The 27642-nt window shown below is 40.9% G+C and overlaps 1 long non-coding RNA gene across 1 annotated transcript; it reads left to right on the forward strand.

Moving 5' to 3' along the window:
- Nucleotides 1–26626, forward strand: LOC114559028 (uncharacterized). Its single transcript, XR_003693003.1, has 3 exons — nt 1–448; nt 22940–23015; nt 26258–26626. It is a non-coding gene; the product is annotated as an uncharacterized LOC114559028 (long non-coding RNA).
- Nucleotides 26627–27642: the final 1016 nt, after the last annotated feature.

The following is a 27642-nucleotide window of genomic DNA, read 5'->3' on the forward strand; positions in this document are numbered from 1 at the left end:
GTTCCTCTCGCCGCCACTGGGTGGCACTGCTGTACACACAGGGATTAACGTTAGTGGAAACGGGCTACAGGAATTACGCATTTGTATTGAAAAGAAAAAGAAGAGAAAACTACTGCAATGACACTGAGGAGGACGGTGAAGGCACAAACTTTTAAAACAAGTCGTGGAATGAAAACAGCGAGGCAGTGGGAGAAAAAGTTAAAGTGACCGTGGTTCTGGGCTGATGCTAGCTAGTGCCGCTGCTGACGGGTTAATTAACCTGCGCCACCAGCAAGCTAGCTAGCTAAAGTACTCCACTTCGCGCTCGTTTTACGTGGTCGGGTCTAACCTGAAGAATTAACTAATACCATCGTATGGCAGATAGCTATATCAGACCTGCTCACTGGCCTGGAATAAAGTCTGGCGGTGGATGCTTCTGCACAGAGGAGGAAAAAACACTTGATTAAAGGTAAGACGTCACGCTGTGTTATAGCGTGTCTATTGCTAGTATAATGAGCAGTGCTGCAGTGCTTAATACTTTGCTAATTGGTAAGTTAGTGCTTGAGGGACACATTGCAGTCTTTCAGTGTGTGACTTGCCGGTGATATTTAGTGTAAGTCAGGTTTGATAGAGGTGGCAGACTGATGGCTTTGGATGGAAAATAACGTTAGAGCATGTTGTCGTTATTTCTCGGATAGAAAGTGACTAACCGGTGTACCTATGGCGAGTGACTCTCTTGGTGCTGTGAGTCTTTGCAGCAGATTTACTCTTGTTGATGTTGCTGGTGAGGCCTGCTTTGACGTTGCGTTATGAGTGAAGGGTATACATGCAGTTTAGTGTCACACATTCCCCATACAATGTCCTTAATTAATTACGAACCTGCTAAATCACCTGTGCTACCCTACCTTCCACCCTCACCTTAACCTGTCTCAAATAAGACCCTCATCATTTGGGACACTCAGTTTTTGGAAAATAATGACACTAAACTGCACGTACGCTGAATATCTACTTTAGGCTGGTCTCCAGAAACACCTGTGCTTTTCCTAAGTCAAAATATATGCCGGGAAAATATCTTTTTGTAAATGTATCCATACATCCACATGGCTTATTTGAATCAGATTGATTATCAAACATAATTTGGTAACTGCTGAAAAGTGCCGTAAAAAGCGGTATGCTCTCTTGAAGATTATGGGTTAGTGGCATCATTCTAATTATTGTGATTTCTAATGTGTGTATTCAAGTCACTAGAGTACCACCTTTTAGTTATGCGTGGATTTTTTACTCCAATTCCCCCCAGTGACTAAATGAACACTGTAGATTTTATTTCTACTAAGCTCTCTAGTTAAAATGTGCTGTTGATACTGTACAAGCTTCTTTCTGTTTCACTAGCACTGTAAATAACCAAGTAGGCCATAACCAAACCCTTCCAGTGTTTCCTTTAGGATGTTTTTTAGCAGTGGGAGCAGGTCCGTGTCCCCCCCACCCCCCATGAAACGGAACTGACACTTCCCTGCGACACAACTATATTTATTCACCTCTATTCACACACACACACAATGAGGCATATTCTCAGTTGTGATTGAACTGTATTTTTTGAGTTACTATATAGGCCAACTTTGATCTTGACATATAGGCTAAGCATTCTGTAGCAAATAACAATAAACCCACTATTAATTACATTATCTTAATGCAGTGTCACTACTTCAGCATGTAAATAATGCACCTCAAGTACAAACGTTCGACATGCACTCTAACAATGCAGCCCTATTTCTGATACCGTGGGGGGCAGAAATGTTGCCGTGGGGGGCCGCCACTGTCAAATCAACATAGAGGAAACACTGCATTCAGAAAAAAGGAAAACTCCTGGTGCTGCCAATGTAGTTGTGTGGAGTTACAAGAAAGTATCTAGTCTTGTCCTTTTTTATCCTTTTATTGTAGAGGTAGCAGCCATGTTTTAGCTTTTTGGTTTAATAAATAATAACAGCATTTCTGGGAAATTTCTGTTATTGCAACCCAAAACACTACTTTTAAGACAGTTATGGCATTAAATGCAGATTTACATAAAATGTAAAAATTTCCATCTATATCTTAGCAGCTGCTCTTTTTAGCAAAAACATGGAACCCATGCTTATATTATTATAACGGTATGTTTCATTTGCTGTCCCTTAAAGTTTGATTCTAGGTCCTTAACTCGTCTCTATCTCCATGCTTTAGCTTTAGAAAACAGCTCCCACCTTGGTACAGTATATCATATGCAGGCGACTCAGGGCTAGCTCAGGTTACTTACTCTAGTAAAAGACCTTGCGCCTTACAGACATAAATTGACAATGAATCTGAGATTGAATGCAAATGGGAAGCCAAATAATACAATTACTCTTCTTTAGCCTTTGTAAAGTATGCTAAGTGTTAAGCCTGCCTCTAGGAATCTGGGTAATATTAGATCACATCTGGTTGCGACGTAATTTCTAGAAACCTATCCTGTTTGCTCTATTTTAGCCTGTCTGCACTTAGACATAATTTTGGAGAATAGCTTTGAGGCATGTGTTGGGCTAGCACCACATTACATCTGTGAGCTCTCAGTTCCCTATGAGCCCAATGGCAGACAGGAATCCTTGGTCAGCGTCCTTATTAGTATGTTAAACATCTTGGCTGTGAGCAAGGGTGATGAAACCTTTTGCAGCGCGGGCATCAGCACTGTTGAAAAGCACAGATTTCTTGCATGAAGAGTGCAACAGTAACTGTCACAGCCTTTTCTTTCTTTAAGCTGGTAGGGCAGAAATTAATCGTGTTGTCTTCCCTACAACCTGCTGCCATCGTCTTGCTGCATTGCTTTCAGCTTCTGAAAAGATAAGTGAATACACATTTTCCACAGAAATCCACTTGGTGTTTGAGTAAAAATAATGCATAATTTTTGGGACTTGTGTGGAAACAACTTTATTTCCTCTCCCATTGTTATATTTTTGCATGGAGTCACGAGTGGAGTCATTCATGTAATCATTTGCAAAGAGACTGAACAAGTAGCTTATGAACTGGATTGAGTTTGGTCATCTGTAATAGCCGGGGATAATTTTGACAGCATGTGATGTGAAAACCAATTATTCAAGTCTCTTTGACTTCAATTACCTTCTAGTTCTTCGAGAATCGAGACTTGCCTTTTGAGGCTTCTCTGTTGAATTAAACTAGTCCATATGTGCTCTGGAAATTTTGAATCTTTCATCTATAGTTCGGTGGACTCTGTGAGATTCGGGGGTGAAATTGCAACATTGTTGCATTTTTCATTTGGTTCGGTTTGCTTTCACGCTGCACTTTGTCAGACGCACCAAACACTGTCTAGACACGCCACGCCATTTAGACGGTTTATCGGACAGAACATTCGAAACTCGCCGACACTTCTGCTCTCAGAAATAATGGAGTAACACCAAATTTATAACATCTTGGGTTTTCTGGTTCTTCTTTAGTGTTTCTAATATTTTAGAAGATGGCGAACAATGTGAGCAGCTGACAGACAGCGAGTGAAGGAGAGAGAGATGATGACGTCACACAGACGACCAGCGATGTGTGCTCATAATAAGTTATAGACCTGAAAGTTATCATCCCTTAAATCATATATGCTCTGTTTTTGGTCCACTTCCTGTATTTGGGTCGGATCGCATTCTCACCTGAAGTGAGCCGAAATCTAGCTCACTTGGAAGCGAACCGAGAGCCCCATTTTTAAACGGACCAGAGTTTGATTGTTTGATCCACACCAGTGTTTTCGGATGAGCTTTCACACCAGCCCAAACGAACCCGACTATCTGACCACACCAAATGTCATTTTAAACGGACAAAACGAGGTAGGTGTAAAAGCAACCTTAGATCCCTTATCTACAGAGAGAGTGTGCGTTGACAAATACACAGCAGCAGAGCAGTACAGGCCCAGGCAGGGCAGAGGATAATGTCGATGGAGATGACTTCACTGCACCAGACAAGGTCAAGGCACTGAGGGTCTGTGTGTGTCGCATTGATTATCAGACACGGAGTGCAATGGCGCAGCTGACCAGCTGAACAGACTCGTAGACTGCAAACTACCCAAATACAGACAGACAGGAGAAACGCTGCTTAGTACTTAGCAGACAGGTGTCGCTGTCAAGTACCATGACAGTGATATACTAAGACAGTGAGTCTGGCAGACACAATGCAAGTCAGGCAAACTAAACATAGGACAGGTAGACAATCCTTCTTCGGAATAAAGAAAGTGCAGACAGAGACAGACGGAGAGAAAGGATGGAAAAAAAGACAGTCATGCTGACAGGTAGGTAGATGGCAGACTGCAGAGTACAAGGAATAAACGGCACATTGTTTGGAAATTGCCTCGGAGGGTTGGAGATAATAAGATGGGCTAGTCGGGCATAAAGCGAGAACATTCAGATTTTCGTGTGTGAGGTAGGAGTAAAGTGTTGGGAGAGTCTGGAGGGGAAAAGAGAAGTGGTGCTAGTGCAAAGATATTGTTTTTCACTAACTTGACTGAATATAGTTATTTTTTGTGTATTGAAGCACGTTTGCACGCAGAAGCTATCATTGTCCTTACAGATTAAATATATTAAGCAATTTATTTACTTAAAAAAAAATCTAAACCTTCCAACTTTACCACAAGCATGTTACCCTCAAGAAAGCAAACAATGCACTTTAAATCGAGGTTTCAAATTTTCTCATCAAGAAAATGTTTTTATCACACTTGGTGTTGGTATTGTTTTTATCACCCAGTCCTTCTATGTTGCACATAACTGACCAACCCGGTCTCACGGCAGTTCGTGAAATGGTCACGTTATTTAATCTACTGATTCGTGTTCACGGGGACGTTTTTTTCGTGGTGGCCAGCACAAAAATGTAAACTCATGTATTTAAATGGGAAGCATATGTCGTGATCACAGCACGACTTTGGTAGCGAGTAGTATGAAATGCCGAAAATCCGCGTAAGGAGGTTGGTTGGGGTGGTGGATGGGTCAAACAATACAGGACTTTCACCCCAGGCCGGGGATCACGTCCTGCGGCCGCAAGTTGGTCCAGGCCACACCCCCACCCTCCACCTTGCCCCCTCTCTCTCCTCAATAGCATTTAAAGCTACAGACACAGAAATGGCACATCCTAAGGATAGCTCATTGTGGGACTGGCTCTAGTGGCTGTAATTCTGCACCAAGGCTGAATTTTGGGAAAGAGACTTCAATACAGTATTAGGGGACCACTAAGGCCTATATAAAAGCATCCAAAAAGCAGCATGTTGTAGGACCTTCTAAAAATAAAAAATAAAATAAAAAAAAATCCTTGACCAAATATTTTGTAAAAGTAGGGCAGGAACTATACAGTCAACTCCACTTTCTCATGCATCCATTAGTCTTCTGAGCATACAGATAGGAAAAGCAGACACACCCACACTAGATTAAAATAATATCTAAAAATAAAGATGTTTGAGCTGCAAACACACAGGATATGCATATGTATAAAGCATAAAGCTTTCCCTATGACATATGCAGTGCATGTGGAGAGCCACTGACTCACTGCTGGGCTCCTCTCTTGCCTGGAGTCAAATATCGTATGCTGGCAGCATACAGTATACAAACAGTATAGCAGTGTGGGAATCAAACAAGGGTGGCAGCCAGTAAAGACGATTCTACCACAGGTGGGATACCAAAGACTAGCATTGATGGTTCTCTGTTGATGCAAAGGATACTTACAATCATTTCTCTTGCCAGATCTCGACGGAAAGACTGTGATTTTAGCTTTCAGAAGCACGGGCCTATCGTACATGACAATGGTTGAATAAACGAAAGCATACAGCAGTGCAGTTAATTATTCATTGCGCTGCACCATTCATTGATGATGTTTTACACACAAAGTCCATTAAGAGAGGCTGTCTCAACAAGCGTGTAAAAGCCATCCTAATATACTGAGTTGCCAAATACAGAAACGGCTTGTTGTTTTTCTTTCTCTTCTGCTCATTCTCAGGAGGTGGATGCAGCCTTGGTTGACTGTATGTTGCAGTGTTTTGGAATTTGATAATTAATAAGATTGTAGTAAAAAGGAAAACTTCTGAAGAGTGTAATTTTGCAGCAAAACAATATTAGATGTCTAATAGATTGTAGGGGCATGGCAAATGAGGAGAAAGCCTTTTCATTTCATTTTGTTATTGTTATCAGCAGGGAAATCTGCATCTTTGTGTTGCCCCAGAGATTATCTGGCAAGGCATTCTGGGACCTCTAGGGTCGGGGATGAAAAATCAGTTCTGAATTGGAACCAGTTCCAGAATTATAAAACCCAAACATTTGGTTAATTTGCCTATGCATTAATCAATATGTTGTACAATGGATATGTACAGTAAAAATGAACCTTCTTTTTTTTTAGTACTGCATAGTGTTTGGTTTCTTTTTGTCCATTATTTGATTAGTATTTGTTTTTGCTGAAAAAACAATGGCAGAGAGAAACTTTCGTTTGCTAGCTGTGTTGTAGTCTTGCACTGCCAGATCTCCGTAGCGCTGTGGAGTAAGGTCTCGTTACACAACACATCAATTCTTGGATAAGAGAGAAAAAAAAATCTCTGGGTTGTAAGCATTTCTTTTAAACCAATTACAATCGTCTTGGGTGGCGCTAATTTCTGGACGCAGTGACAGTAGCTGCTAGGGCTGTGCAATTAATCGAAATTTAAATGTGATTATGATTTTGGCTCCCAATGATCACAAAAAACTGAATAATTGATAAAAACTATAATTTAGTTCATTACGTTTTGCAAGTAAACTCTTATTTTCTCTTGTGTTCTGAATTTAAAAAATTAAGTTTAAATAGGAAAAGTATTAAGGCAAATTTCACAGTTGTATGTGTTTTTTTTTTACTGTAGATTTAACTTTTTCCACTGTTTTTTAAGTTCAATAATTGCAACATCTTTCCAGAAGTCAATGAATAATCGTGTTAAATTATTGTGATTTCAAAATTGACCGAAATAATCGGGATTATATATTTTTTTTTCCATAATCGAGCAGCCCTAGTAGCTGCATCTCATGTCCCTTAAATTGCATCCCTGGCTCCTCCACTTGCCTCCCTTCCTTGCGTCATAGTCCCTCCCACCGAGGAAGCACGGGAGAGACGCATGGGAGGAAATCATGGGAGGAGAGAGGCAACGAGAAAATGTGTTTAAGAGGGATGAGACATCCTTTCCTCTGAAGCGTCTAATGAATTTGTCACCTGTATGGGCGGAGTTAGCAAATTTTTCAGTTGCACGGCTTCCGGAAAAGCTGCTCTCATGTTTTCCTCGCCTATCGCCCCTCGGCTTTGATTTCAGGGTCAGGGTCACATGCATGCTCGCTCTCGTTGGGACCGTTGAATAGATCGGAGCCAACGTTAGTGTTATCAGTAACACCTGTGCCTTTCCTACTATGACAAGTCAACATGTCTGCTGTGAGAAAAGCCTATTGTATTTCGGTTTTTTGTGCAGTGACTATGGTTGTTTTCTTGTAGTTTCATCCCTACAATGAACAAATGTGTTTTCTCTCTGGGTTATAGAGGATGTATGTATGGGGACCTTACCATAAAGATCTCATATGGGAGATATGGTGTATTTGTACAATCACTGCCAACAGCAAAGTGAAACCTAAAGAAAGCACATGTAAAGTACAACTCAGGAGTGGCGAGCAGGACTAATGAAGTGTGTAGCGCATGAAAGGCACAGGCTGGCCAGGTGAGTGAGAGTGCAGGCAACGAGAGTTGCAGAGTTCAGAACACCCTGTCTGTGCTCTTTCTCTGCAGCTTTCGCTCCAGCAAACTGACACCACAACCTCTATGCATTTTTCATGACCCGTGTTGGCTGACAAGCTCTCTCTCTCACTTTCTCTCCTCTTCGCCTCTTACCTTTGCAACACACACACACACACACACACACACACACACAGAGAGAGAGAGAATCGAACACGCACCATCACACATTCTTTTACTCTCAACTAAGCTATCTCCCGAAACCCTCAAAAACCATCAGTCTCACCAATTCACTCCCTAATGCAGAATGGCATTTCATTCTGAGACGACAGCAAGAGAAGAAAGACACTAAAGTGGATGAAAGAAAGTAGAAAATGAGGGTGAATGAATTTAAAGAGAATCTCCTCAAAGCATGACATTCTGCCTTTAGCTTATCGATAATAGTTGCTTCTCTACCATTGGGGCTAAGAGAGTAACATGGGACATGTAATGGGATTACAGTCATCTGAATCCAAAAGAATCAGATCACAGATACTTTTCAGCCTTATTGAAAAGTGTCTGTAATCTGATACGTCTTTGCGATTGGATATTGTCTTAAATAAGGCATGTTGGAAGGGGAAAATGGTTCATAATGGTTTATTAATGAACTATAAAAAAAAAAACTTTCTTAAATTGAAATAAATTATCTCTCCCACACAATAGATAGCTGTGGCAAAGTGATTTTGAAACAAAAAACAGAAATGAGACTCAGATTACTGAGTGATGATCCACTCTATTATTGATTGCAGCTGCATTGCAGGTAATCAGTCCTATTAATTGGATTAGCCTACATTTGAAAGCGCATCCCAAAAGCCTGATGCTGGCTTGTTATTGTCGTCCACAGCATTGGTCATGGCAACACACCGAGGACAAACTCAGTCCATTCAAATTAATCTGTAAACAAATGTCCAGCAGCATATTAAGGTCTAATTCAGTCCCACGATAATTAGTTTGTTATGAGGACTGTGTTTACCGTTTGCTTCTCAATGCTCTGCTGCACCCACATTACCACGGATATTGTTAACTTTTTAGGATCACTTGCCTGTTGTGCCTGGTTTGATTTATGTGCATACTGTAGTGCTATTGTTTTGTTGCCTTCTACACAACTTTTTTTGTGTTACAACTTTGTTTTCCGGGTTGACAACTTCCTAGAGGGGATTAGATTTGTAACTGTTAATTTATGACGATGTTTTTTTTTCCGTGAAGAACTGTGACCGTAAGCATTTTTTTTTTTTTTTCGTCCTATCTTCACATAATAGCACAGTCGAAGCAAAACATTCATGCCCCCTGGAGAGCTATAAATAAAACCATAATTTCTTGTTTTAGTATGAATTCTAAGTACGAATTTGATCAAATAATTATAAAAGTCAAAACACACAAGGGATTTACTGTATATGTATATTTCTTAGCAAAAATGAATGCAGATTGCTATTTGTCTTTTAAATTGAATGAATGTTTGGTAAGTTGCAGCTCACACATTTCCAATGTTTGCTCATCGGAAAACCCAGCCAAAGTATGTTTGTGGTCGCTGTTAAAGACAAAGGTTCTCAATATCTTACAGCAACCCTAAGTATCGCAGTGCTAGACATTGGCAGTATGGAAGACATAAGTGCTAACAAACCGCAGAACAAGATAAATAAGATAAAATGCCTTGACGCAAGATGTGACCCACACACCATCAAACTGAACTTGAGATGTGCTGCAAAGTGAGCAGCAGCTCCACTCATTCTGTAACGGAGCTGCAAGTGTCTGTGGCGATATCAAGGTTAATGTGTCTGATGTTGTTACAGCTTTCTATTATTGCCAATGAAAAGTCTGAAACACAAACTCAGAAGCGCCTACTGTGCTCCTGGAGGTGTGCCATGTTCTCCGAGGAGACACTTGTTTTCAAAAGATTTTTTTTGTATTTGTACCTTTTTGTTGCTCTAATGTACTAGTCTACCAATTGTACTGACTAATTGTACCGAATCATTTCATCCATTGTATAATTATTATAGACAATCTATGAATCACTGTAACAATGGTGTAAGATACCAGCTCATATTATAGGTCTGGGGTCTCATTTATAAAACGTTTGTGCGTAGGATCCTTAGTAAAAGTGTATGAACGCCCAAAAGCCAAAAATGGCGTATGGCAAAAAAGAAATCTGATTTATAAAACCGTGCATATGCACATTTGTAAGCAATGTTCCCTTTTATTAATGACAGATTACCCACAAGTGTGCGTATGTGAATCAGCCTCTTATCTCGCCCTGTACACACCAATTTTTAACCATAAATAGTCGATGCAAAGCACCCCATGAATGCTGATCAGTACGTTAATGACCCTGGCAATTGTTCTTTCGTTACGCCAAATCATGACGACTGGCGGGGGAAAAAGCAAATGACTTCTCAGATGCTCGGGAATTCCTGCAAATTAAATTATAATTTCGGCCTGTTCTCGCACAGTGTATGGAAATCTGATCTATAGACCTACCTATACAAGCATTACTAAGATAGAGTAATCTATCGTTATTCAAACTAAATGAAACAGCAAAGTGTGTGACTGGAGTAGAAAACTTAACAATTGTGTTAGGCCAGATAGAAACTGATAGAAAACATGCTGTACATCAACATCAACAACTAATTGTCCGCAAAACGTGTAAACCGTCGCATCGTGTGGTCGCAAGAAGTGTTGTCGCAAGACGTGTTGCAAAAGTCGAGGCGTAGATTCGCCACTTTGTGATGAGAGAGAGCACATGTGTGAAGTTGCAGTGACAGATTCGAGAGGTTGTAATCACTGAGTTGTGGTTGTGAAGGAAAGTGAACCCAAATAAATAAAATAAAAAAGTACACGAGTAAATGTTGCTCTACAAGTCATTGTGTTCATGCAAATATCAATCTACACATTTGTGAATATTTTTTTTCTTTGACTTCACATTCAGAATACAGGTGTGTGAATATTTTCTACAAGTGCAAATTTCAATTTACAAGTTAAGATTTTTTTACAAGCTCTCATGTGTTTCTTTTTCTTTTCTTTGTGTGACTTCATATTCAGTTAACGTGTGTGAATATTTTTTACAAGTGCAAATTGTAACGTAGAAGTTCAGATTTTTTTGTTCCGCAAATTCTCACGTTGTATTCTACAAGCTCTCACCTTTGCACCATATTTACCTTCATAGAAACCCAGCGTTATACACACACATGCGCTTATTATTGTTATTCTTCACAAGAGTTGGCTACTTGTTGTAGAATACATTTTAGTCAAAACTTTCCCCGATGCTTAGAGCTTATTGATGTTTCGGTACTGACCAGTCAGGAACCAGTACCAATATAGTACCAGTTCATGATACCGATCACTACTCTCACTCAAACCTGCTTTACTCTGAGCTGCCAGTCTCTCTTTCTGTATTGTCTCTTCTTCTGTGTCAGTGAATAGAACCTTCTTTTTTCTGTTATCACTGCAGGGGCTCTGACACAGCTAAGATACCTGCACTCAACTCTCTTAAAACACACTTTGGAACAAACATTACCTCATCTCTTAAACACACACACCTTCCACCCCACTTCTAAGCCTCAGTCTGCTTCACCTCATTCATCGCACGTCCTTTCCTCCACCCCCTCTCCCCTCCACCCTCCCTGCCCTCTCTTTTCTCGCTGCTCTCCACTGATCAGGGGTCAGCCCGCAGTGTCTCCATTAGTCACGTCTCATTTCTTCCTGGCTCTCTGACTCTGATCCAGGGTCAGGGACTGCCCAGCAGCCATTTCCCCTCCCTACCGGAGCGCGGGTGTTCTGGCTAACCCTACCTCTTATCTCTGTTAAGTCAGACACTCGCTGGCGGTGGTCCTCTCATCGCCTTTCTCCCCCAGTGCGTGCGTGCGCACACACACACACACACACACACACACTCTCTCTACCGGCACACAAAGTGTACTAACATTACACACACATACACAGGTGCACATACATGCATGAAAAGAAGCATGCATGTTAGAGATGGTCCGATACCATTTTTTGCTTCCCGATACCAATTCCGATACCTGAACTTGCGTATCGGCCGATACAGAGTACCGATCCGATACCAGTGTGTCATATATTTTATTATGTTTTAACAGCTGTATACTACTACCCCTGTATGGATGTGATATGATTTCTATCTTTGTTGTCGGTCTGGCTCAGGTTAAACTCTTTGTGAAACATGAACAAACACAGAACTTTCTTTTATTTTCCAGTTTGACAATGAGTTATAACGGAAAAAGAACATAAATAAACTACTTTAACGTAGATTTTCTTTAGGGCTTTTTTACGTGTATCGGATCGGTGCATAAAGTCCAGTACTTCCCAATACCGATACCAGCGTTTAAGGCAGTATCGGAGCCGATACCGATACTGGTATCGGTATCGGAACATCTCTAATGCATGTCTCCTTTCAAATCAATTGGATGAAATTGATGCCGTCACTGTGAAATAAGTAACATAAAATAGAAGAATATATATATATATATATATATATATATATATATATATATATATATATATATATATATATATCTATCTCCTTAGTTCTCCTTTGTGACAGTGAACTAAATGGGTTTTGACTATTGTTGAGACAAAGCAAGACATTTGAAAAGATTACCCAACGGCTTTCGGAAACTGTGATGGATATTGTTTACTATTTTCTGACATTTTATGGATTAAATGATTCATTGATAAATTGACAAAATAATCCATATAGATTGATCAATAATGAAAATAAGCGTTTAGTTGCAGCATAAGTGTCTGGTCAATGGTTTCCATAAAACAATCTAAAAGTATTTTAGGGTTTGTAGATAAGAGTTTATGTGTTAAACCACAGTTCTTTATTGCTCCCACTCCTCACTCGCACCTGGTTCTCCTCCAACCTGACCCTCTCAGCTGGACCTCCACCGGGCCAACCAGGGTCGCTGGTGGGTAAACTTATTTTGCACAGCTCAATACACCCCTGTGCGTGTTCTACTGGGTGTTCTGGGTGGATGTGTACTGTATGTCTATGAGTTTGCATCCCTGACTCTCCGCTCGTCAATCCATCGCTCTTACTTTCCCTGTTGGCCCTGAACTGGCTGACCTGTCGGGGTAAACTAAGGTTGTACTAGTTACAAACTTACTTAGTTTAGCTTAGTTGCAGACTGGAGCAAATGAGCTCACATCCTCATCGATATCACAGTCTGTCAGGCAGTGAAATTTAATGTATTTTTATTTTTTATTGTTTGTCATTATTTTCAACTTTCCTTCATTGCTTTTTTGAAGTATAGTTAAAGATGGAAAGATAACAATAGAGAGTACAGGATGGAAGTAAGGAAATTAAGCGAGAACAGTGCCTGTCGGGGGACATTATACAGTACATACAAGCAATATTTAACACTTATGTCTCTTTTTTTGCCAAGTACATTAGCCATTTATCCAAACCTTTAGAAAATGAGTCTTCCATAGTCTTTAATCTATATGTGAGTTTCTCCATCATTTGAATTAGGGCTGAACGATTTTTGAAAATAATCTAATTGCGATTTTTTCAACCAATATTGCGATTGCGATTCGATATTCGATTATTTTTTTAAGCTCTTTGTCTTGTGATTTATTGTTTGTCTTTGTTGAATAATACATTGTATAGTATGAACAACACACAATTACACACTAGACAGTTAAATAAGTAAAAACCCATACATACATATATACACATATATGTATGTATGTATGTGTGTGTGTGTGTGTGTGTGTGTGTGTGTGTGTGTGTATATATATATATATATATATATATATATATATATATATATATATATATATATATACACACACATACATACATACATACATTTTTTTTACAGTGCACAGAGAGGAGCTGCCTCCAGCCCCTCCCCCTCGTGAAGTTGTGTGCCGACACCGTCAACACTGCACTAGCTCAGAGAGGCTATCGTTACGTTAGCTGCTGCTGGTCTTGCCGTGGGATTAACTGTACTAATAACACTGTTGAAACCCCGCGGCCACGCTGCTGTGAAAGCTCCCCAAACGTCATTTATCAGTTTGGTTGTTACCCCTCTCAGTGGCAGCTCCTCCACTCATATCTTTATAACGGCGCTAACCGCTAACCGGAGCTAACCGCTAATCAGAGCTAGCTCGTTGCCAACCGAGCCTTCAGTTCTGCGTGCCTGTATCCATTAACTGCATGTATGGACTCGAGCCCGAACAAAACCCTTCATTTTATTAAACTGGCTGTAAAAGATTTAAACTTCAACTCAGAATTGTTTGAATGACAGAGATCAGCTCAAGGTACGGTGTAGCGTTAGCGTGCTAAGTTGATGCTTTCTCTGCGGAGTGCATACTGATTTGCTCTCGCGAGTCATCAAATCGAGACCAAATCGCAGCCTTTGCGATTAGGAAATCGCGTTTTAACATATCGCGATATTATCGCAAATGCAATTAATCGTTCAGCCCTAATTTGAATGTCAGTGATAATGAGCAGCCATTGTCTCTGTTCAGGTGCATCAGTCTGGAGCCAGTTCTTAGTGATGGCCTTTTTTTTTGCAGCAAGAAGAATCTTGACCAAATATCCCAGGTATAGAACAAGACCGGTTTGGGATGTTGTAACCTAGAACCTCACACAGCACCAAGTGTTTATTGTTTGTCATTGATTGACATTATGTAAATCGTTGTTCGCGGAAACGTCAACACATAACACCAATTTCCACTCGAATGACGCATAACTAAATTGCTCCCCTTGATTGGCAATTTGAAAGACTGTTCTATCAAATCTCGTCTCCCTGTGACATGCCTTTCTGGGTATTTTTGATGGACTGTAATGTCTCCTCATCGCACTTTGTCTTTTTTTTAAATGATTTGTCGTCTACGTGGCTGATTTGCACCAACGTAATTATAATAATCTTTTATCAACCACTGCTCCCGATGGCAATTTCAGCACAGCCACTGACTTTTCTTTTTTTTTTTTTTTTTTTTTTTTTTTTACGGCTGGTTAACGAGCTGCTCCCATTTTATCATTTTTTGCATTTTGTAAATTTTGTATCATGCCTTGAGAGATGTGCTGTGAGTGGGTTTTGTGCATGCCTGCTCAAAGGTATGTACCCTATGGGGCAAAACAAAGCTAAATCTATAAACACATCTGAAGCTTACACAGTGTTTTGAGCTTCCTGATTTCAATCGATAGCCCAACCTTTGTTCATTTTTTAATCATTCATAGTCTAACCTTGAATGTAATAGTGGCTTAAGGGCGTGATAAGCCGAGCACCTGGTCTATAAATGATGGCGCGGCATTAGCCGTAGGCTGCAGAATGACATGGAATCGATGAAGTGGGCCCGGTTTTGAATGCAAAAGAATATTTACCTGTATCACTTTAAATTAATTAGAGTATAAGCCCGTCTTACATGATTTATGAAATTCAATCCCAAAGATATTTTGTCCATCTGTTATAATTAAGACTTTGGTACTGACCACCGGCATCAGCCTGCTATCAAGTTCTCCCTCTGTTCTCTTTCAACTTTATTCATATGCAGACGCTCCGCACTGTACAGACTGTACAGCAGTGTGGTTACAGAGCCCCCGTTGTGAAGATCACTACAAGCGAGGCAGAGACAACCAATGTGAAACTGCAACCTTGGAATAACTCTGTAACTATTCCCCCATCAGCTATCCTCTGCTGTAATGTATAGTGCATGTGGAGGGAACATCTGAGAGACTTTCTATTTATTATGGAACAAAGCTGGCTGCTATCGTGCTATTGTACAGTAAAAAAAAACGTGGTGTGTGTTTGCCTGTAGTTGCTTGTGTGGACGTACTGTATGCCCAAAGCTCCTGATGCATCTATCAGGATGTGTGCTGTGTTTTTGTCTGAGAGCAGAAATTGGGTTATTAAGCTCTACTCCCAAGCTATACACACACACACACACACTTTTTTAGACCAGTATGTCATCAGTGATACTCAACAGTTTCTCTCACTAATTAGTCTCTGGATAGGTTCACATTGCACAGAGAAAAACGAAAAACAAAAGTGTGAAAGAGACAACTGTAATGGGATTACTTTTGCAGGGGGAAATGGGATAACTTAATAATAACCAGTTGTTGGGGACCAAGAAGCTGGTTAAACATTGATCTTAACCAAAAATGGCTCAGACTGAGCTGACTGCAGAGACAAAGGATCTTGGCCTACATGTGAATCCCAAAGCCAGTTTCACCAAACTCCTACAGGCAGAGTTGCCAAAATGGAGAATCTACCTTCAACACGTGTGGGACAAGGCAGACTGGTGGTGAGACAAAGAACTGCTTCACACCTGTGACAAAGTTGCAGTTTTCCCATTGGCTGTTGGGCCTTTGAATGCACCACCCCGCCATTAGGAGGCGGAGGAAGGATTAAAGCTGTCCGCGTTTGTGTTTCTTGGCTTTTTCCACGGTGACTCAGGTTACTACAGGAGGCACTCTAGTCCGGGCTAGCTAGCCAGCATCACCTCGCTGGTCGAGTTTGGAGCTGGGACAACTTTATATCGGTCTGATATACAAAGGGGATCCGAGGAAATACTGGCCGAGTATTCCCTCATCTGCAGCGGGTTTAATCAGCCTGGATTCAAGAAAAGGACGGCGTTCTGTTTCTTGCTTGTCGACCTGGATCACGTATCGTCCCCTGCTCTGGACGAAACAGATCGTTAACCTCTGGCAGGAGATTAACTGACAAACAACGCACAGTAAGGCTGTACACAGTTCTGGGCAGACGTTAGAACTAGTGTGTTTTGGTTTGTTTATTAATGAGCAAAGGGTTCGCTACCGCTTGTGCCATTAATGTGATCTGATTGTAATCATGTAATGGTCCATATATGATTATTAATCTGTTTTCTGTGAATGTATCAATAGATCACGATACCGTTGATTATGTTGTGTTAAGTAGCTGGGTATAACTCTAATCGCCACCTGCTAAATCACTCCTTTCACGGAGTTTAGTTACTGTCCGCGAGACATTCGCGGTAAATCAGCTGTTAGCCACTGGAGTGGTTATCGATAACTAAGATCAGAGTGCCTCTTTTCTTTACTCCTCTTTCTTCTTTTACTAACACAAACACACACACGACACAGGCTAGCCGCGTAGCTCCCGAGCTAACGCTGTAGTTTAGCCACGTGGAATCGGCTTACGTTTGTACAGAGCTAACACAGGAACTAGCTACCATACCGGCTAAGCGTGTGCGTTGCCTAGCAACCCCCCGGCTTCTTCAGCCCCTCCTCGTGCACCCAGCACCACTACCGCCCTCTTCAGGCTAAATAGTTTTGTGCAGCTCACAGGTGTAGCCATTTTTGGAGTTGTTTTTGTGTTAGAACTATTTCAACACCGCCCCTCCTTTTTCACTCACTCTCTCTCACACACACACTCTCACACACACAGACACAGACGTGTCCATGCTGCTTTGTTTTTGCTTTGTTTTTGGTTGTGATATTGTAAAAAGGTATATAAGTTTATTATTGAAGGATTATTGATTAACTACTGATAATTGTGATGTTAATGAATCTTATTATACTTAATTAGCAGTTGCTTGTGATTATTTGTGTACTTGTTGTAGTAATTGCTGGCTGAACGGGTCCGTGCTCGAAATCACTCCTTCCTTTATTTCCTTTCAAAGGATTTTCACAGAAATGAGACTGTTCCACAGTTTGATTATTGGTCCCTGACTTGCAGGGTGGTGCCCTGTTTTGATTGTTTGTCGTTTTGATACAGTTATTAATAACCATATTCATAACTTTTATTAATATTGATAAAACATCTTTTGATAATTTGACAATACTCAAATCTGTACCCTACGGGAATCCAACATTTTTACAAATGTTTGATTCCCTTAGGGTACAGATAATCAACGGTATCGTGATCTATTGATACATTCACAGAAAACAGATTAATAATCATATATGGACCATTACATGATTACAATCAGATCACATTAATGGCACAAGCGGTAGCGAACCCTTTGCTCATTAATAAACAAACCAAAACACACTAGTTCTAACGTCTGCCCAGAACTGTGTACAGCCTTACTGTGCGTTGTTTGTCAGTTAATCTCCTGCCAGAGGTTAACGATCTGTTTCGTCCAGAGCAGGGGACGATACGTGATCCAGGTCGACAAGCAAGAAACAGAACGCCGTCCTTTTCTTGAATCCAGGCTGATTAAACCCGCTGCAGATGAGGGAATACTCGGCCAGTATTTCCTCGGATCCCCTTTGTATATCAGACCGATATAAAGTTGTCCCAGCTCCAAACTCGACCAGCGAGGTGATGCTGGCTAGCTAGCCGGACTAGAGTGCCTCCTGTAGTAACCTGAGTCACCGTGGAAAAAGCCAAGAAACACAAACGCGACAGCTTTAATCCTTCCTCCGCCTCCTAATGGCGGGGTGGTGCATTCAAAGGCCCAACAGCCAATGGGAAAACTGCAACTTTGTCACAGGTGTGAAGCAGTTCTTTGTCTCACCACCAGTCTGCCTTGTCCCACACGTGTTGAAGGTAGATTCTCCATTTTGGCAACTCTGCCTGTAGGAGTTTGGTGAAACTGGCTTTGGGATTCACATGTAGGCCAAGATCCTTTGTCTCTGCAGTCAGCTCAGTCTGAGCCATTTTTGGTTTGGTCAATGTTTAACCAGCTTCTTGGTCCCCAACACAGTACATGCTTGACATTGTAGTCATGTCCATATCTGTCAAGATCTTTTTTACAGACAGAAGTGCCGGCAAAACTCCTGGCCAGTTTTTCTTCCTCTAATATGCCTAGTAGAAAAAAATAACCTCTGGTAAAACCTGTCCCTCAGAGTTGTTGGTCTTGTTCTTAACAAAAAGTTGTTTGGACTGTTGACACCAAACAACAGCTGAGGTGCTTAAATCAGACCAGACCAACTGTTTTCATTAACCCATGTTATTACGGCAACTCTTCGTAAATTCTGATGTAGACAGACCTCATCACTTATTTTGGAGGCTTACATCTCCTCCTATCTTTTATTCTAATAAAGTAATAATCATGCAACTATTAACATTAATGTGAGTTCTATTGCATTGAGGTGTGTCACTAACCCATGGCAGTGAGCCAGCATGTGTGATGGAAGGGCCCTAACACTGTAACACCTACAAAGAATGAAACATTATGAAAGTCATTACACCTGTTAGATATGTTGATATGCCCTCTGTTCACACGGACATGGAAAATATGAGTGTTTTAAATGTTACAAGTGTACATTATATCAACTAATAACTAATAAATAATGATGAAATTCATATAAATAAATAAATGCTAATTTTATCGATACAGTAGCATCTGCATCGATTTGCGTTTCAAGAAGGAGTAGGTCGCAATATATTGCTGTATCGATATTTTGAGCACAGCCTTAGTCTAATTATTTACAATTCATTCTGAAGTTTTTGGATGGGGTTGAAGTCAGTGCTAGGGCTGGGCGATATGACAATTTAAAAATGTCTTTTATATGAAGTTTATAATTGCCATAACGGGAGTCCACGGTCTCTTTTAACTCACCACTGAACTTGGCACACAGGAGGCTTTAGTGGATGAGGCAATGCAGAGATCTCACCTGCGGAGCCGCATCTGCCATCCTCCCCGGCGAGCTCCTGAACCCTGCCCGCCAAAGAGGGCGCACCATCCGTCACCAACATGTTGATGTGTGCCAAATCCAAGTTGTTCTCCTCAAAGAATGAAGCAATTTTGGTGAAGAGAATCTCACCAGTAGTGTGCCAAAGACGTCACCTCGGCCTTCCTCAGCTTGTCCAAAGGCGTCTCGAAAATGTCTGATGCAAGGGACTTGACTCTCCTCATATTTGACTTGTCAGAAATTGGAATTTGCTTGATCGAATCGATAATGTTTTTTGGGGTTTTCTCATCTGTTACCACCTCCTCAATGGATGCTAGCATACACTCCTTGACTGTCTCGGAGTCTGTAAATGGCTTTTTCTTTTTGCCCAATATCCATGCCACTCGTAATGATTGATCTGTACAGGCTAGGGGTGGGCGATATGGACAAAAAATAATATCTCGATATTTTTTCAGATTTTGACGATAACGATAATTAGACAATATCCTTTTAAAAATGTGTTTTTTAAAAGTCTGAGTTACTTAATCACTGATGATGATAATAATGGGCACAATGTTGAATGAAAACCGTTTTTTTTTTGTTTTTTTTTAATCTTTAAATTTAAGTATTCAAGTAAAAACAATTCAAAGACAAAATACTAATACTATACTAATTGAACTAGTATAGGAACATTGAACTCTGAGTACACATTCAGTTGTTCACCTCTGCTGTAATGTAAATTGTGCAGCATACAAGCAAGATGAAATCATAACAATAAACAAAGGGCTCTGTTCTCTAACATATTGGGCCTCATTCACCAACCGTTCTTACGAAAAAAATGTGTTCTTAAACCCTTCTTACGCACTTTTTTACGAAGATTCTGGCATTCACTAATGTTTTCTTAACTTGGATTTGTTCTTAGCTAAGAACAAAATCTACGAACACTGAAAAGCACTCTTACGCACATTTGAGTGATGACAATTTGCTCCAAATGATTGCTTACTGCATTTTATTTAATTCTACAGTCGTTTACAATGATAGTATTGTACTGTAATGTATTTCTGATCATTTGTTGATAAAAAATCATATTATTCAAAAAAGACACTAACACTGCAATTTACATCAGCAATTAAACTGATTAAATCCTGCGTCATTTGGTGATTGATCGCTATTTATAGGGCCGAAATGCAGTGGTAGAATGTAACAAAGTACAAATTCTTTGTAACTGTACTTAAGTACATTTTTCATGTATCTGTACTTTAAGTAGACTCAATAGTGCATAGCCCACTTTTGACTTTTACTTTGTTACATTTTGCAGCAATTATCTATACTTTTTACTCCACTACATTTCTACAATGTTCCGTTACATTTTCTGATCAGTTTCCCCCCCTGCCAAAACGTCTTCCTGACCGTCACCCGTTTGTCTCACCAGTAAAGTTTGGTTGCCGTAGATACTGTATATATGGAGCACCGCTGATCCAAGCCGGTTCTGGTGCTCCAGAGCCCGGGCGCAGCGCCGCTGACCCTCGGTAATACAGCCCCGGTAAAAGTGAAAATGAAAACGTTTTTTTTTTTTTTATTATTCCCGTTTTTAAATCAAAGTTGCCATCTACTTCTCTCCACAGCGTCGTTTACTCCTCCGCCAGGCTGTGTAAGATGCGTTCATATCTTATTTATTTGGCTGGACCTGTTCACATCTCCCCATTTGCGCTGCTTCACACACTTTATTTGCTTACTTGCATAGTTAAAGAAAATGAAATACATCCATGAATAAAACCAACCGCATTCCGATTCTAACAACATATTTCTGTTTCATGGTTAGGATAGGAACTTTTCTTAAAAGCCAGGCCTTGTTTGTGGTTGTGGACACCTTCTACTTTTACTAAAGTAAATACGTCTCTGGTTATTTGTATTTTTATTTAAGTACTGAGATTCAGTACTTCCTCCACCGCGGCTCCGACAAGCTCCGACAAGCTCCGACAACCTGTCTCCCAGGAGGTGCACAGGAAGCATCATGTCCTTATATGGTAATTTGCGGGGCGTTTTCTTATGCTAATTAGGAACAACTGGCACGCGTTTTCAGTTACAAAGACGTGGGATTCATCAATCCTAAGAACACAGGTGCGAACAAATCTGCTGTTTAAGAACATGTCATGAATCTGGCGTAAACTTTTCTTAGAAACCTTCTTAAGAATATATTTAAGAGAAAACTTAGGAAGATATTGGTGAATGAGGCCCATTGTACACAACCAGTCCTGGAGATGAGACAGGGCAGTGTCAGGTCAGGTTCTGATAGTCCTTCTACTTGGCTGTATAGTCCTGACTGGGATTTGTGCTGGGATCAGGATTAGTTTATGTGAGCTGACTGGCCCAGGTGAGGGAGAGGTGCAGTTCTGTGTGCTTTCTTGATGTTAGTGTATACATGGTCTAGTGTGTTCTTCCCTCTAGTAACACAATCTACATTCTGGAAAAAGCATGGGGAGTATAGACTTTAAGGATGCCTTGTAAAAGTCCCCTCCAGGTGATCGCGCTGCAGTTTGTTCACTATGGTTAGCTGTGAGCCAAACTTGTGCTAACGTTAGCATCGGGTGCTATGTGGACGGCAGTGTGCTGTTTTCGTAGTAAATAAAATGGCCTGTATATTACCGACAGGGCTCCAGGTCAGGTGAGACGTGCTGGGCAACGATCCTGCGGTCGGTACTCCATTCATTGTGCACAAAAATGCAGTCCTCCGCTCCGCCTCTGGGGTTATTTTCTCATCCTGCCAGTAGCTAGCTCGGCGTGCTAGCTCGGCGTGCTAGCGCCGACAACAAGCTGGAGCGGCCGGTCTGACTATGTCCTACGGGATGTTATGAGCCACCTGGAAGGCTCTCGTAATGGCTGTGTTGTATCGTGGTCCTGTATTGATTATTTCAACTTGGCTGTACTTGTATAAATATACACCGACAGGAGAGCTAGCAGCCGCTGCACAATCGCGCGCCGCCATCTTTGTTGACATGAGTGAATGTGTAGCGTTCCAATCTGTTCCAATGCGTGTTTTGAAGTGTTTTTTTCTAAGTAATTTAAATACTCGATAATGTCAATTTGCACATCGTTAACACAACAATGACGATATTATCATAAACGATATATATCGCCCACCCCTAGTACAGGGGTTAATTTAATTCATGTGCTTTCAACAGAATAACTGCAGCAACACAAACTATACACAAGCTATTATCAGCCAGTTATCATAGGTATTTCAGTTAAAACGTCCACTGACTACTATAAAAAGTAAGAAGATAAATCTGTGAGCTCTATTATGAAACCTTGTTTGACTAAAGAGAACTGAGAAAGGGAGATAAAGGACAATATCAGGAACTTAACAAGTTGAGATAGTCAATGCAGCACGCAGTAATATTAGGGTGCGAATAGATGAGTGCGCTGTACTTTAGCAGCCTGATCTCAACATCAAAGAGATTTGTCTGAAAATGAACCCACCCTAATGTGGATAATTAAATTATGGCCGTGTCCTGTTAGGATTCAACAGTGGCTGTTACACAGCTCCAGGTAATGTGGAAGTTGTATAGGTCAAATTGTAAATTAAGCAAATAAATTCTTACAGCTATAATGACACAATTTTTATTTCCCTTGTAGCACATGAAACGGGAGAAATTAGATGCATTGTGAAGACATTGCCCAAGTACCTATTTTCACTTCCCAACACAAGGAGGTAAGCAATTACCAAGATCTTTATCACTTATCGTTTATCCCTATTGAGAAAAAAAAAAAAACCTGCTCTGTTTTGGCACCTCCATAATCACATCAAGTCAAGGCTGATCTTTAGAGCAGCTTTCATTCCAGGCAGATTGAAATGATGGTGTGCGGCTGTTGTATAGGCCAAGGCTAGAGAAACTTCTGCAATCAAGCTGTCAACACTCCCATTCCTGTCTCAGGATGTGTACGAGCTTGGACCCTTTTAATGTTACATTTGATATTCAGGATGCACTTAATGTTAAGCCTAAGCATACCAGAGTACCATCAGTAAACAACGTGTCATCTCTCCAGGAAATGAATGAATGAATGAATGAATGAAGGTCATATGAGACACAGCTGTCTTCTAACTATGTACAAACTGGGAACTATATTCTCAGAAAGGCGAAGCACTGCTACTTCTGCTACTTGGGCGGAGTGATTTGCTAGCAGCACCTGAAGCCCTGTGGTGAGGAGCAGAGAGGTCGCTCAGAATTGGAGTAATAGAGTCAACAATTACTAGATAGTAAAAGCATAGTGACCTTGTTATTTGTACACCCTGTGACTATACAAATCACAACATGTAAACTGGAACATGTTGGCATTATTTTGGCACTTATTCGGAGCAATAGGCTAGTTGGAACCGGTTACCTCCAGGATCTGTGCTAGGCTTAGCTAGCGCTGGGGTCATCAGAGTTACAACACGCACGGGGATTAGAAGGGTATGTATTGACTTGTCTAACTCTGGGGGTTACGGTGAATAAGCTAAAGTCTCAATAAGTCGGCGTATTCCTTTTAAAAATAATGTCAAAGTAGCTAATGTTCTATCCATGGAATAAAAATCAGCAGATACCTTAAGGCCGTTTTATGCTTCTGCGTCGAATCAACGGTGTACCCCCGCAGACCCATCTTCGTCTACGCCGGACCCTATGCCGTAGCCTGATGTGCACCTCTCGAAACATTTAACTACACGTCGCAGCGATGCACATTGCTCGGCTGTGGCTTGGTAGCGTTGCAGTTCCCCTGACTCATTTCCTGGTTCTCCTTTTCCATAAACAACATGAAATCAAGGAGAGGGTTAACTTTTCCTGCTAAAGATTTCCCACCTTGATCAGAAAACACAGGAGACACTTTGTTTCTCTCACTACGACTCGCTCCAAAGCTAATCGCGTCACTCTCTCACTTCTCCCTCGCTCTAACACACTCCCAACACACACACACACATGCCGGCTTGACGCACACACCAGCGCACAAGTATAAACATCAGTCCACTTATGTATGTCGGGCGAAAGCTCTGCGTGGAGCCTCCGCAGAACCATAAAACGTCCTTTAGTTCCAATATGATTAAGCTAGAAAAGCAGCTTTTTGTTTATTTGTGGTAGTCATTCAGTTTGAAATATCCCACTATCTCTCGATGGGAAAATATTTTTTTCCCCGCAAATGGAGGGTGACAACATTTTTGACCGCACGTGAAGGCAGCGGAGAGAAAAGAAAAGAGATGAAGCGACTGCTTCAGTGTTGCAGGACACAGTCATCTATTGTTACACACATGGGCAGTTCATTGCTGCTTGTTTTTTTTTTTTTTTTTTTATGTTTTTATAGGTTAATTTAAAGCCATGGTTTTTACTTTACTGTCCAGGGTATTGGAATCCTTTCCAATGAAATACAGTCACACTACACGATTAGCTGTCTGCATTTTAAACGTGTTTAAGCCAGCTAACGTTACTAGCTAACGGTAAGCTAACGTTACCAGCTGTGTAATGTTAAAGTTAGCCTCACGCCCTAGGCTGTTCAAAGATTGCTTCGCAATTCATTTTTTTATCTCAACCTGTTGTCATCTTTACACATTTAAACAAATTTTGAAGCTAGTCACATTGCATCGTTACATTATAATAAAGTTCATTTTTGAAAACTTTCAGAAACTAAATAACGAGCCAGTGCTTTTGTTCTGCTGCAAAATAACTGTCTTAGAAGAACAGGGCGGGAGGTTTTCCCGTTGACTTTAAGATAATTACTTTTCAAAAGTGAGCGAATCAATCCTGGCTGATGTGATGGACAATGTAGTCTGACAGGGAAAGAATATTTGAATCAGAACTTTTGCAGGCGGTGGGGTTTAAAGGTCAAATGTGTAACATTTTAAGTTACTTATCAAAATCTGTGTTGCCCGTTCACAAAATTGTCCTTTTTCATGAATATTTACCACCACCATCAATTCCAAGTATTCCTATTGGCTTGAAATTTTACATTTGCGTTTACATGAACTGGGGTAGACGCTGCATATTCATGCGCCATCTTTAAATACGTTAGCTGGTAAGGGACATACAGGATATACTGCTCCGCCTTTTGTGTTTTCGCTGTCACATGATAAACACACAGGTGCTGTTAATGCTGCTAATGGCTATCGTCGCTTCTAGGCCCCGGCAAGTTTGAAGAACGAAACGTGGAGGACCACACGTATTCAAAATCCAAATTTCAGGAACAGGAGTCTTCTTCTTCGCCCAGAAAAAGAAAAGGGATATTGAAAAGAGCAAAAGACTGGCATCGTCAGAAAAAACTGTGAAGGCTACCGTAGCTGTAATACGTACTTTGAACTGCGTGGCGCGAGAGATTTGATTGCAATATATGATCTCATTGCTAGATGGGAGAAATTCCCACACATTGGACCTTTTTAAAGGGATAATTCACCTATTTAACATTAAGCTTTGTATTTGTAGAAACACTGTAGTATTTTCGAATGACCGTGCTTCCCTCCCTCATGTCCCCCTGAGACGAGAGATCTCTGTATTGTGGGTCTGGAAAAAATCTTGGTTTTCCGTCATCGGAAGATTTTGTTGCCCAGAGGCAATGGACTACAGCCAGTAGTAGGAGCTGCTTCCAAATGTTTTCAACCCACCCATAGGGGGTTGGACTGTCGTCTTTACTCGAAACTTGCCGAAGCAAAACGAGTTGTTTATACTCTCTGTTTACAGCCCACCAAGCGCTAATGCTAGTATGCGTTAGCTGAACTTTACGGAGCCTATAATGTGTGTGCACTAAATGTAGTGTGGCAAGCCCAGGGGTGTGGGTGTCCACGTCACCAGTTCAAGAAGATAAGCCGGCACCAGGAGTACAGTTGGAAAACAGTTGAAAAGTTTATTGCAGACAATGAGGGGAATTTCCACAACACTTCACCATCTACTGCTGCAATGTCCATAATCCATTCACGTTGTCTTTAATCCACAGGTCATCCACAAACGGGTCCTCGTCCAGAACAGTTAGGTACACAGGGGGGTAGTCAGCCAGTCCAGGTCACAGCTCTTAATCACACATTTTAGTTCAGTTCACTCCTCAGTAATTTCCACTCTGTCTCACTCAGCTCTCCTCCTTTCTTCTCTCTACTCCTTTTGTTCCCAGTTCAAACCTGCTTTCCTTTTTTTTCCCCTCCAAAACCCCAATCACCTAATTAATCCCAGCCTCTCCTTGTTGGAAGAGGAAGTCCATAAAAGGCTCGGGGGTGGAGCCAACGGGCCGCAATATACCTCCCTTCGATTACCACTCCCCTCACCTCTCCCTGCAATCTACCACAGTAGCCTGTTTTGTATGTTGTTTTTATATAATGTCGTTTTTATATTTGTTATAAAGCTGATTTCACTAATTAGTAGTGAAATCAGCTGGCTGAGTTCATTGGTGGAATAAACACATGGCAGGACTTTTACTTTCTGGACCTGGAATTGACACCTCTGGAAATTACAATAAAACACACTTAAATTGAGTTGACCGTCTCACTGTCTGTCTGTCTGTCTGTCTGTAAACGGTAGGCGTGGCTTGGGAGTGGACTCTAAAGCAGCGAAGCAAGTGCATTCTGGGACTTGGTGTCTTTCATCCACATGAGCCAAAAAAAACAAATTTTCTGGCTTTTCTCGGCCTAGAAGCCACCAATTTCTAAAAAACAGATTTCTACTACATAAGTGACCCAATTTAAAGATATATTATTCTTTCCAACGGTGAAATATCCCTTTAAGGACCTTCCGGGGGATTATACTGGTTGACACTGTAGAGTCCCACTGCGGGTAGCTCACATTTCTACCCCGGACTTGGAAACTAAAACTAAAACATGCAGCTTCTTTCAACGACTCATGCATTTCACACCTCAAAAAAAAAAGAAAAAATGAACTAAAGAATATCATTTAAAAAGCAGATTAGATTCATGTGGGATTACAGTATTTATAAATAATACAGAAAACATTTAATTATCAAAGTATTGCTATGACAAGTCAAAAGGAGGCGTTTGATTCAAATATCTCTTTTCCTCCTCCCACTCGTCTGTCCCATTTTTCATCTGCATTGTAATGGCCATCCTCTACTCAGTCAGAGTACATCGCTTGCTTTTAATTACAGCATCTGTGTTGACAGAAGAAAAAAAGGATGTTATTAATGTCTGGTCTAAAGTGGGGTAGATCCCAGGGCACAAACGTTTCTCATGTGTGTTTTTATAATTAATGCACAGTAGAAGCCAGGCAACAAGTCAGTTTGAGCTTTTGAAGTGACACAATAATGTACAGCGGTATGAATTACAGTCCACCCAGAGCTCTTGTTTATGCTAGGGATGTAAATCACAAGTTTTATCA

The sequence above is a fragment of the Perca flavescens genome, chromosome 7 (assembly GCF_004354835.1).
Source record: "Perca flavescens isolate YP-PL-M2 chromosome 7, PFLA_1.0, whole genome shotgun sequence".
Taxonomy (NCBI): Eukaryota; Metazoa; Chordata; class Actinopteri; order Perciformes; family Percidae; genus Perca; species Perca flavescens.